Source organism: Symphalangus syndactylus, chromosome 13 (assembly GCF_028878055.3).
Source record: "Symphalangus syndactylus isolate Jambi chromosome 13, NHGRI_mSymSyn1-v2.1_pri, whole genome shotgun sequence".
NCBI lineage: Eukaryota > Metazoa > Chordata > Mammalia > Primates > Hylobatidae > Symphalangus > Symphalangus syndactylus.
In genome coordinates this window covers 53,951,890-53,964,157 of record NC_072435.2, presented here as the reverse complement: position 1 = coordinate 53,964,157, position 12,268 = coordinate 53,951,890, and the positions used below count along the sequence as shown (strand labels likewise).

The 12,268-nt window shown below is 48.8% G+C and overlaps 1 protein-coding gene across 14 annotated transcripts in view; it reads right to left on the bottom strand.

Annotated features, from left to right (window-relative positions):
• Positions 1-12,268, bottom strand: part of ZNF536 (zinc finger protein 536) — a 487,963-nt gene that overhangs the window by 328,902 nt on the left and 146,793 nt on the right. The window contains exon 1 of one of the 14 annotated variants that reach the window (XM_055235804.2): positions 10,363-11,012. The exons of 12 other annotated variants lie outside the window; for them this stretch is intronic. The gene's annotated coding sequence lies outside the window, so the exon portion shown is untranslated. Of the gene's footprint in view, positions 1-10,362; positions 11,013-12,268 lie in introns of those variants that run through there. One more of the 14 variants, XM_055235808.2, reaches the window with a different exon arrangement.

Here is a 12,268-nt window from a genome sequence, read left to right as displayed (position 1 = left end):
TCTTTTGCACAAAGAAGAGTAGCTCCCTGGTTTATGTTTGCTAATGATAATTTCCTATACCAAATTTCCTTCGCACAGTTAACACCTGTGTGCTTCAGAAGTCAGAGCCGCCCACCACAGGAATTTGTACACCTGCCCTTCCCTCCATCCTCATCACAACCATGTAGATCACATGGGATCCAGTGGATTCCGCCTCTGCAGCAGCTTCTGCCAAGCCAAGCCATACTTCCTTCCCTCACTATCGGCCTTCGTCTGGGTGATGCATTAGTAACTTACAAGTGGGACCAAAAACACGCAAATACTTCTAGTTTTCACACAGAACTTCCTTCTTAGAAAAAAAAAAAAATTCCCTGCCCACATCCCATCCACCAAAAGAATGCTTAATCAATGAAAAAATTAACTGTATCCCTAAATAAAGAAGTGCAGATATTTTCTTTACAGTGCTTTATTAATTTGTAAATACCATTATTGAATTTTTGAAAGTTCTAATTTAAATGTATTGATCTATTATTGTTTTGTGGATTTTCCACCCAAATGTCTTGGAGGAAAAGCACGGGGGGCACTGGATAGACCATGCAGTTGCCGAAACTTCACCAAACCATCAAATACAAGCTTTGCATAGATGATGCACAAGGACTTACAAGGTGTCCAGACCACTCAGCTGACATGTTTATGCTTAATTCAAATCGGACAACTTTCTTCTAATAACTGTGTCTGTCGCTAGCCACAACACGGAAATGGGACATGGATGCAGAGCTGTCTCTTTGCAGGCGGGGGCAGCAGGGAGGGGAGGTAGCAATCTGTGGAACGGAAGTGAACACATCAGCCAAAATGGGAGCCAAAAAAGGTCATTTTTACCCAAAATGTCTCACATGGCCATTTTCATTGAGATTTAAACCAGGGAATGGAAAGCATTCTCTTCTCTCTGCTTGTTCTCTTCCAAAACAAGAATTTAAATTAAGAACTATTTGCTGGCTTCCCCTGTAGTAAACTTCATGGGTATTTATTTAGCAATGCTTTGATACTTCAAGGATACTGGAATGGGGACACACAGGCCAAGAGATGAAATATACAGGACCGCATAGATTGCTCCGGTCAGCTCCATCTCCCTGCAGACTCTGAACGCTTCTGTCCCTCGCACTGTCCTCTACTACGGAAAGAAAGCCTGTTTACGACGTTCCCCATCAACCGCCCCACATCCATACCCTTCGAGGCTTCCCATGGCCCTTGGAATTAGCCCCTTGCCCCAGCCTGCAATGGTGCAAAGGCTCTGGGACCTGGGGCCATTATGGCCTAATTTCTCATCTCTCCTCCCTGGTCCCTCATGCTCCAGCCCCAAATCCTCCAGCGTGCCAGGCCTGTTCCTTCCTCGGGACCTGTGCCCTGCAAGATCCCACTGTCTGGAAGCCTGGCTCCATCTTCTCATGCCAGTCTCAAATCAAGCATCACTTCCTTAGAGAGGCCTCCCAAGACCACCCCATCTGAATGAGGCACCCTGCCCTGCCACGTTTCACTTTTTTCCAGTGGGAATAATCCTGTTCACGTATGATGTGACTGTGTAGCCTCTATCCACCCCTGCCTTCTCCCTCCCCATAACTTAAACAAGGACCTTGCCTGTCACCCAGTCCCCAGCACAGTGCCTGGCACATAGGAGATGCAAAGGAGCAAATCAAGAGATATTAGCTCCCTCTGGGGGCATGATTTGTGCTGATTATTAGATATATTAGACCAGGCATGGCATTGGCTTACACCTGTAATCCCAGTGCTTTGGAAGGCTGAAGTAGGAGGATAGCCTGAGGCCAGGAGTTCAAGACCAGCTTGGGCAACATAGCAAGACCCTGTCTCTACAAAAAATTTTTAAAATTAGCTGAGTATTGTGGTGCATGCCTGTAGTCCCAGCCACTCAGGAGGCTGAGGCCAGAGGATCACCTGAACCCAGGAGTTGGAGGCTGCAGTGAGCGGTGATTGCATGGCTGCACTCCAACCTGGGTGACAGAGTGAGCCCCTGTCTCTAAAACTAAAATTTAAAAATACGTAAGAATATATAAATTTAGATAAATAAATTTATTTTAAAATAAATCAAAAACACGCATCGGGCACCTCGGTGGACTCAGGATCATTCCCTGCTGAGAAGCAGCCAGACCTGAGTCTTCTGGAAAATTCCACACACTCCTCCCTCAGGAAGCTGCACTTCCAAGGGAAATCAGAACACGGCATCCTCCCTCTCACTGCCTTAAGGCTAAGCATCCAAGGGCAAGAGATTCCTTCTGGTCTGAGAGGGCTCACATCTGATGCCACAGCTGGGTTTTCCTGCAGAGTTGGAAACAAATCAGTTGAATCACTTTGGAATTACTGAGTGCTAAAAAGTTAACATTTGGGACTCTTCTGTGTCTCCCCTCTTTTTTGGCCACTGATAACTCAGATTCACATGGCCTCACAGTGTCCCAGGGCTGAGCCGTGGGTTCTCCGGGGGTGCTCGTGGGTCTGGCTGGGTTTAGCATGGTCTGGGTCATGCACCGCACGGTGGCCCGTCTCCAACACTGACACCACGGCTCCCGTTTGCAAGGACGAAGTTTCCTGCCAACGTTTAACCCCATGTGTGAATTTCTATGCAGGCAACAAGTAATGCCTAAGGCTGGCTAATTAGGGGGTCCAATTGTCTAATTGGGCCATGTGAAAATGGGACAAAAGGCTCACTGCTGGCAAAAAATAAAAATAAAAATCTGTTTTCACAGAAAGGCCCTGCCTGAAGAATGCGCTAGGACTTGGGCTATATTTTGTCTTGACTTCTTCTGTTGGGGTCTTCAGCTCAGCTCCCTGCTGGAGCTGCTCTGTGCAGGAGACACGAAGAGTGGCCGTGTCCTCGGTGGTGGTGGCCTGGGCTCAGAAGTCCCTGCTCCATCACTGGCCAGCTCTGTGACATCTGGCAAATTTTTACCCCTCTGGATCTGAGCTCTCTCATTCACAGATCAAAGCCTCAGCTCCTTCCCCAGGACTTCCCCAGTGAAGATGAAATTAGGCAAGGTAAGTAGGGCACTTAGCACAGTGCCTGGCACAGAGAAAGCTCCTGAGTGACGGGCAGTCACAGTAGGTCCCAGGCAAGCCTCGGTGGCTTTGCGAAGCTGCATCAGCACCCCTTACAGCATCCCCTGCAGCCAGTGGTATGAGCACTCCCACCTAGGGCATCTCTTTCCTTCATCCACCCTGCACCACCCCTGGGCAGCCCACTTGGGCATCCTCCCACCTGCATGCCCACCACGCCCCCCAGCCCTTCTGCTTGTCTACCCTCAAGCCCCACCCCTCCTTTTCTGGTCCTCACCCATGATCCTCTCCACCCTTCACCCCTTCCGCCTGTCAGATCTCCTGGCAACGATGATACATCCCTGCCCCACCCCATCCTCCTTATGGCGACAGGAATCAACCCCACAGAAAGCATTCAACACACCCCCAAGATGCACTGGGGTTGCAGAGGCTCAGTGGAGAAGATATCAACCAGGAGTCCATTTTGCCAGACTTGGGAGCCATGACTGATGCTCAAAGAATCAAGACCACATCACTGTCATCAGGCCGGGCAGCACAGAGCTCGGGCTGGCTTCTCCTTCTCATCCTCACCTGGAGCTCCCAACACAGAGGCCATTCAGGAAGTGGCCAGGAGCAACTGGACCCTCACAAACAAAAGTGGGAGAGGGACGCCTTACTCAAACCTTCCCAAGGTATTGTAAGGAAAGCTTTAGTCAGGAGAATACACAAACTTCAAAACCAATCACATTTGGGACACAAAAATAATAACAATCACCTTCATACCTCAAACCATATTTGACCGAGGTTTTCAAGGTGATGGCACGTGCGTTATTTCCAACTGCCCATCTTCAGGACCAAAGCATTGGACAGGGCTGGAGCTATCACCCCCTCCCCACACTCCTCACGCCTGGGACTCTGGGAAATCCAGACCCCTGCCAACATCCCTTGGGAGAGATGAGACACGGGCCCACACCTTTGTCCCTCCAGCACTGGCACAGCGTTTCGCACACAGGAGGCCCTCAGGGGGTCAAAACTTGAAGTGAACAACTTCGAGAGGTCCAGAACAGAGACAAGCCATCTCTCACCTTGTTAAGGGGCACTCAAGGTTTCATGCTTTTCTTTCCCATAGGAAAGTTCACCAGTTTTTGTTCCTGTCCCACTCCTTTAGAGCAAAAGGGATCTAGGCTGGAGCAATGCACATGGAAAGAAGACAATGAAGGGCAGAGACCTCAAGGGAGATGCAGTTCGGTCTAAGGCAGAACTTTCAAGAGCAGCCAGGATGTTCCCATCATCTCAGATGGAGCCAAACCACCCTGATTCAGCACCACTAGCATGTGTCAGAAGACCCAAATGTGGCAGGAGTTCGAGACCAACCTGGCCAACGTGGCCAACCTGGCGAAACCCCATCTCTACTAAAAATATAAAAATTAGCCAGGCATGGTGGCTCACATCTATAATCCCATTACTTTGGGAGGCAAAGGCAGGCAGATCACTTGAGGTCAGGAGTTCAAGACCAGCCTAGCCAACATGGCAAAACCCTATCTCTACTAAAAATACAAAAATTAGCCAGGCGTGGTGGCTCATGCCTGTAGTCCCAGCTACTTGGGAGGCTGAGGCATGAGAATGGCTTGAACCAGGGAGGCAGAGTTTGCAGTGAGCCAAGATTGTGCCGCTTCACTTCAGCCTGGGTGACTGAGTGAAAATTTGTCTTAAAAAAAACGTAAAAAGAAGACCCAAACTTGGTTAGGGCGTCCAGGCTGGGGCGACTAAGAAGCCTCCACTCATTGCCAAGTCCATTTTGGCATTAGGGAAGACAGCCCAGGGACTCTCAGACCATGTTGAGACCATCAGCAAGACCAAATCACTTGTTCAGGGGCACAAGATTTGAGGAGACAGGGCTGAAATTAGACTCCCAGCAGCTGGAGAGGGTGGCCTTGGGGGCCTATTGGGCAACAAAGAATCCGCCCAACTGTCAGAGGCAGGTGAACCAGAGCAACTCCATCTTGAATAGGAGCTGGGTAAAATGAGGCTGAGACCTGCTGGACTGCATTCCCAGAAAGTGAGGTATTCCTAGCCACTAGATGTTTACGGTTAAGGGAGCAGATTGATAATGGTTACTCAACAGACCCAGATTTGGGAGTATCCTAATATCCCAATATCTTGAGAAAAAGGCATTCCTAATTTTGCTTTAAAGATAATAAAATCGATTCTTGCAAAATATAGTAATTAAGAAAATTACTCCCTTATCACAAACCCTTGTAGCAGAGCACATCTCCCCATGATCTTTTTTATCCTATATATACGAGCATTGGACCTAGGGTGGATGCATTCCTTTTCTTACTTTCCGGAACGCCCTCCTCTGTCTATGAGTAGCCATACTTTCACCACTTTACTTTCTTAATAAACTTGCTTTTGCTTTGAACTGTGGACTCGCCCTGAATTCTTTCTTATGGGAGATCCAGGAACCCTCTCTTGGGGTCTGGATCGGGACCTCTTTCCTGTAACATCTTTCTGGTGACCACAGAAGTGACTATACTGGGGAAACCCCTGGCCCAAAGGCTAACTTTGGGTAAGTGGTGGGTCCTGTAACACAATGAGTTCTGTGAGCGCAGCCCACACAGGAAATATCCAGGACTCCCACCTCATCCCAGGGCTCTGAGACCAGAGGGGCTGCCAGCTTTCCCGAGAACCTGAGCCAGGCTCCTGCCCTCACGGGGCCTTCAGTCTAGTGGGCAAGTCTGGAGTCAGTTGTCCCTATTCCTTCTCCTTCACATCTTTGCCCCAGTGTCAGGCCACATCGGCTCTCTCGATGACAGAGAAGCTCTATCCCCTTCCAGGGTCCCTATGTCAGGATGGCCCTGCCCCTAGCCCAGCATGACTGCCAGCCTCCCCTGGTGGACTGTGAGCCCACAGGATGGCCAGGTAGCAGAGGCCTGCAAACACCTGTTGGCCATCTGCCCCGTACCCACTGTGCATTCAGAACCAGCCAGATGCTGAGCGCAGCAATGAACCTGAAGGTAAGGTCCTAGCCTGGGGGTGGGGTCGGGGTGGAGGAAGGCACGTGTGCTTTAATTGGGGAGCCAGGTGGCAGTCAAGGGAGTCAACTGGACAACGTGAGTGACTGAATGGGAACACTGGCTGGGTAGAGTGTCAGGGAGGATGTGCTGAAGAGGGAACCCACCGTGGAGCTGAGAGTCACAGGAAAAAAGTGCCTCCAGGCAGGAAACAAGCCATGCAAAGGCCCTGAGCTCACTGACACTCCCACTGCAGCTCCCTCCCACCACAGCTGCTTCCCACTCTTCTTCAGACCCTGGCCCATTCTGTTTCTGAAAGTGAGCAGATGCCCTGCCCAGCCCCACGGAGTATCCAGTGGGTGCTATCTGTGTGAAATTGACAGGTGCTGCACCACCCTGGGTCTGTGAGGGCCCTGGTGGCTGTTCCCAGCCTCATTATCTGGTATAAGCAGTGGGAGGCAGGGGGCTGGAGTGGAGCAAATGGCAAGGCACCTCCATGCTCAGGTCAGAGACACCGTCGCTCTCTGCGGGGTGGAACAGGGCCAGCCGACAAAGGCAAATACACCAGGGCAAAGACACAGATGGAGGTCAAGAGCCACCATCACCATCACCCTCAACAAAGGCGTGTATAGGGATTGGGGGAGAGGGGATGCCAAGGTATGGACCAGGGATACTGGGCACTGGAAATTTCCTCAGGGACAACTGCCTGCCAAAGAAACCTTGGTACCCATGGAGCCACTAGAGGACAAGGGGTTGAGGGAGAGGGGGCTACAGCAGCCGTCCCCACCCTCAAGACATCAAGCACACACATGGGCATACACTCACATGGAGTGGGCACCCAAGCACACTCATTACACACACTTACCCATGCAGATATACACACGGCTCTCACCGACGCTACCCATGCACGCAAACCTCAAACACACATGCAGAAGCACATGAGCATACACAGTCACACTAATGCACATCTACACATATCCCTAACACGCACATGCACACACACGCACCTGCACACACATGTGCATACAAGTGCAGATAGCACCCACATACAAGTACTCACCACCCACATTCCTGTAAGCACTCAAATACAGACACACAGGCACACGAGATGCAAACACGAACACATACGTGTGGTCACACACGCATCTATTCGGGCCCACACACGTGCTACGCCGGCACATTCCAGCCTACACTCGCCCATCTCCAGGCACACGCCATGTGCACTCATGCCTATACGCGCACACGCGGACACTCGCCCCTACCCCCACACAGGCACTCACACCCCAAGTCCCGGGACCTCCCACACCCTGGGCCGCAGCGCACCGTGCGAGTGGAGGGGGTGAGCTCCCCGGCAAAGGCGCAAGGAGGGTGTAGGGTGCGCAGTGTGGCTGTGGGCTGCGGGCAGGGGCCGGGGGCGCGCCCGGGTCGGTGCCGCGTGGTGGGAGCAGCCGGCGTGCAGGTAGCGGGGAGCCCCCGCGCACCCAGCCCGCCGGTGATTACTATGCGGCTGCAGCTGTCTCCGGCGCGGTGACGGCGCCTCTAATTGATCTCATTATCTCCCCACCGTAAGGTGAAGTGCGGCCGCTCGCGGGGCCCGGGCGCGGGCAGGGCCCGCTGGCAGCCGCCAGCCGGCGGGGGCAGCGCTCGGCCTCGGGGTGGCACTACCGCCGGGCGCCGCGCCAACGAACGCAGGCGGCGGGCGGCTCGGCGGCCGGGCTCGCGTTCCTGCACCGTGACCGCGCCGGAAAACACCCCGGGGCTGGGCGGCGTCTTGGAGACGCATTCCTTTGTTACTCCCACCGTCTTTGGTAATGATTATTAATGCCATTATGTCCCATTTCCCCTCACCTTCCCCCGCTCCCAGAGCCGCGCCCGCGCGCCCGATCTCCAGGCGCTTCGCTCCTCCTGGAACCGACAACAATGATCCTCAATTAACCCTCTGCCAGGGCTGCCTGCTCGTGAATGGGGCGCTCTTCCGGCTCGCGGGCGGCAGGCGCCCCAGCCCGGGCGGGGGGCCAGCCTCCGCTCCCCCGGCCCGACCCGCGGGGGCTCGCAATCCGCCCGGGCGCCGGCTGGGGGTGGCCTCGCAGCTCCCCCGGCCTCCCTCCAGGATGAAACTCGCCCTCTCTGGAGGAGAGAGGGCAGAGACGGTCCGAGAAGTTGCAGGAGGGAAAGAAAAAAAAAAAAAACAGTCAGTTTGTTGTGTTTTCCTTGGGTTTGTTTTCTTGCCAAAAAATTACCCCCTTTGTCTTTGCGCAAAAGAGGCAATCCGGGCACCTTCTGGTGGGCACCGAGGCGGTGCCAAGGCGCCTTTCTTCAGGGCGGTTTCTATTCCTTTTCTAGCCTCACCAGATATATTTTTAACATAAAAAACACTATATTTAATTGGTTATGGATCTCTGTTCTCTTAGCACTACTGGATATCACAGAAAAACATTAGTACAGAGCAATTAGTGCAATGGCAGTAAACAACTAAGGCACTATTAAGCTGTGGGTGATTAAATAGTATTACTTTATATCTTTTATGGTGCTAGACTAAAAGATGGAGATTTAAGATATATATATTTCCATTAATATTAACACAAAATATAAATAACAGGTGTCTTCCACTTCTTCTTAAGGTGCAATTTATACCCAGCACTTCAATCTACAGAGAGCTACTTTTCTTATTGAAAAAAAATCTCTTTTTTTATACACTCCAGGGCAATATTTCTTATCTTCATGCACCCGGATATTTAAGCAGAAATATTATTTAATTGGAGTTACGGACTCACGCGAAATAATGCCCATACCTATGTCACCATTAAAAAATAATAATAATAAAGCTTCCATCCCATTGAAATACGCTCTATCGTTTCTATCTTTGCAAAGAGCGAATCGGGGCATTATGTGGAGAATTGACTGCAGGCCCGGAAAACAGGCGGGCGGCGGGTGGGCTGGGGCCCTGGGGCTGGGGCCAGGCCGCGTGCACCTTGCGGAGGCCCACCCCGGCCCCGGCGCCCACTGCAGCTCAGGCCGTTCCTCCTCCGTGTGTATAGATCATCCTGGAATTCTGGCACATCTTTCCTCGGCATCTGATTAAGTTAACAATGTGCTGCTATTTGCATGCAGATTTGCCGGGGCTTTCTCTCCAGCTGCTCCCAGAGACTTGGTCTTTCTCTGCGTTGTGATAGCACAGCAGTCCCTAAATGCAATCTTTGTCAGACCCAGGTGTGCTCTCATTGAGGACGCCTTCGTTCCAAGCAATTTCTCTTTCTGTAGCATTTATAAGGCTCTATTATAGTATAGCCACATCTGGAGGAAAATTCTCCTATTAATTATATACTTTTACCACTAGGAAGACAGATTCTAAAAGATATCAACATTTTTGTTGTTGTTGTTCTTATTTCTTTGACAGGCTGCGTTTTATTTTATTTTGTTTTGTTTTTCCAGGCATTTCAATATTTAAAGAGCCATTAACCAAGGGGTGGGGGGTGTGAATTTCTAGGGAAAAAAAAAAAAAAAAAAAGAACAACAGAACTAAAATCTCAGTGTCAGCCCTGCCTTACCTCACAGGGACAAGTCAGAGGAAAGGTACCAACTGAGATCTCTCAGAAGACCTCCGGGCTGGACAACGGATTCAGGATGAGGGCCTGGCCAGTGGGGAAGAGTTCCGTTCTACTGGAGTTTAAAAAAAGGTGGGGGGGGAAGAAAAGCACAAGTGCTATTAACCTTTAACCTAGTCTTCTCCCAGGTGGACATTCAAGCATGTCACCAAATTGCCAGACAATCTGATTTCTCTAAAGTCAAAAGCAGAACCCAATTGGATCAGCATGGTGATCCCGATGCGGAGTTTTCTTTGTGTGGTGGGGTAATTTTTCAATTAGGTTGGAGACAGATTAAAAGCAAAATCTGGAGCTCAGAATTCATGCTCATCTTTCAGAAAAAGACAAGAAAAAGCTTTGCCCAGGGAGTCTGAAAGTTACTTTAGAAGCAGGTGGGTTGTTTTGTTTGTTTGGTTGGTGTTTTTGATTTGTTTTCAAATCTTTTGGTACAGTCAGATTAGATGGGGGGGCGGGTGACGGAGAGAATTAATGTAGGAAATATAGGAAAAGTTTTAACCATCGGATGGTCCCTTTCTAAATTATAATAAATTTAAAGGGCTAGAATTTTTTATTCAAAAATTATTTTGCAAAAGGGTGTGTACTTCGTGAACAAGAGTCCATGCATGAGTATGTGCGTGTCTGCATGTGTGTGTGTGCGTGTGTGGGTGTTCTATGCTGGGGAGACTGCACGCACACATACTTGCACACACTCACACATGCACACACAAAGAAAGCTGAATTACCTTGAGAACAGGGAAAATGGAAATGGAACCATTTTCACTTTTCAAGCCAAACTTCATCAGGTAAAAATCCAAGCAAGATTTTGGTCACTTGAGTCCAGATCCTATGATGACAACGTGGAAACTCTCTTCTCCAGACTCACCTCCCCTGTTCCAAAGCTGGCCTCAGCAAGATCCCAGGGCTGTGTCCCGGCAGTACCAGGGGCGGCTCCCAGCAGGCCACGTGTGAGCAGCAAAATCACACAAGAGAGGCCTTTCTGAGTCCTGCCTCTGAAGGCTGGAGTCACTGCTCCCAGCTACTAACTGCCTCTGCTCACTGGTGCTAACCCCTTTCCCTCAAAATGACCAATTGTTTTCACTCTCTCTCTACAGACAGAGGCCAGAAGGGCCCCGCAATTAGGGCCCATCTTTGGACCATGCCTCAGCCTCAGTTTTGTCAGCTCTGAAATGGGAAGAGCCAATCCCATCCTAAGTACATGCATGAGACTCTCAACCCTGTTCTAAATAGAAATGATAAATAAGGGTAAAGTTTACTCTGATTCTTTTTTCTTAGGTCTCATTTCCTCCAAGCCTTGATGCTGAAATTAACTGCCCTTCTTTCACCTTACGAAAACAAGAAGCAGTTTCTAGTTTCATGACACTTAAGGAAGAATCTATGCAAAAAGGTGGCAGATATTAAATGCATAGATTCTTCAATGTATATATATTCTCTATATATATACGCACACACATATATATATGCATATATATATATATATTCTCTATATATGCATATACATATATATATTCTCTATATATGCATTTAAATATATAATGCAAAAAGAAATAATTTATTTTCTAATTTGACTCTTTTGGGGCCGCTGCCTTTTCCATCTCCTGCTGGCTGGCAATGCCCCCTCCTTTCCCCTACAGATATCCAGATACCCTCCTGCAAAAATAGAGCAGGGAGGCAGATGCAGTGATACTAGATTACATCACTGGATAGCATGTGGCATTGAAGGGAGAAAAAAAAAAAAAAAAAAACAAGAAAAGACAAATGACATTTTGCTGCTATGGTGTGCTATTTTAGTGGTGATGGCTTGACTTTTGGCCCAAACGCATATGCCAATGGCAAGGCTAACTCCAGGGACTCACAAAAAAGAATGTGTGTTCACAGCTGTACTGTACACCAATACAGATTACATGTTTTCAGTGTTGCGGCCACAACAGAATGCTAATTAACATACTGGAGTGATGAGAGCGGCTGCAAGGGCCTTATTGTTCCATTATTTCATGAAGCCCAGCTGCCTTTGTTTATGTCACTTATCCTCTCGTGCCACAGGTTTTTACTCCAAAAATACTATCCCAATACAGCGTTAATATTTAAAAAACAAAGAGGTGGCAGATTGTCATTTTTGTGTCAGTCTCAAACTGCAGAACTGTTAAGCTGTTCTGGTTCGGTATTTAGAAATAATTTAACAGCCATATTCAGACACTGCCTGCATTCTAACATAATGGCTGAATACTTGAACCAAGCAAATGCATAACTATCCTGACATCACTTATGAGATTTAGATTGGTCAGTTAATGGAAGTCTTTACCACAATCAATACCATAACAGCTTCTTGAAATGAACGTGATTTTTTACACGGAGTGCTGCAAACAATAACTACAGAAATATACTACCTTTGTACCCAGCACAAAGAAGCTAAAATGCAAAATTAAGAAGCAATTACGTTTTTGCAAACTAGTATTACAGTTGATTATTAAAAACAAACACTTTCAAAAATACGTACTTATCATTTAATAATTGGAGGGCATTAATACCCCCCCGTACCTGATTAATCATTTTTTTACACTTTTTAATAGCTGTTTCACCTACTGACTACATTATCAGCTTGCTGTTAAGTATTGATATTGATGATTGATG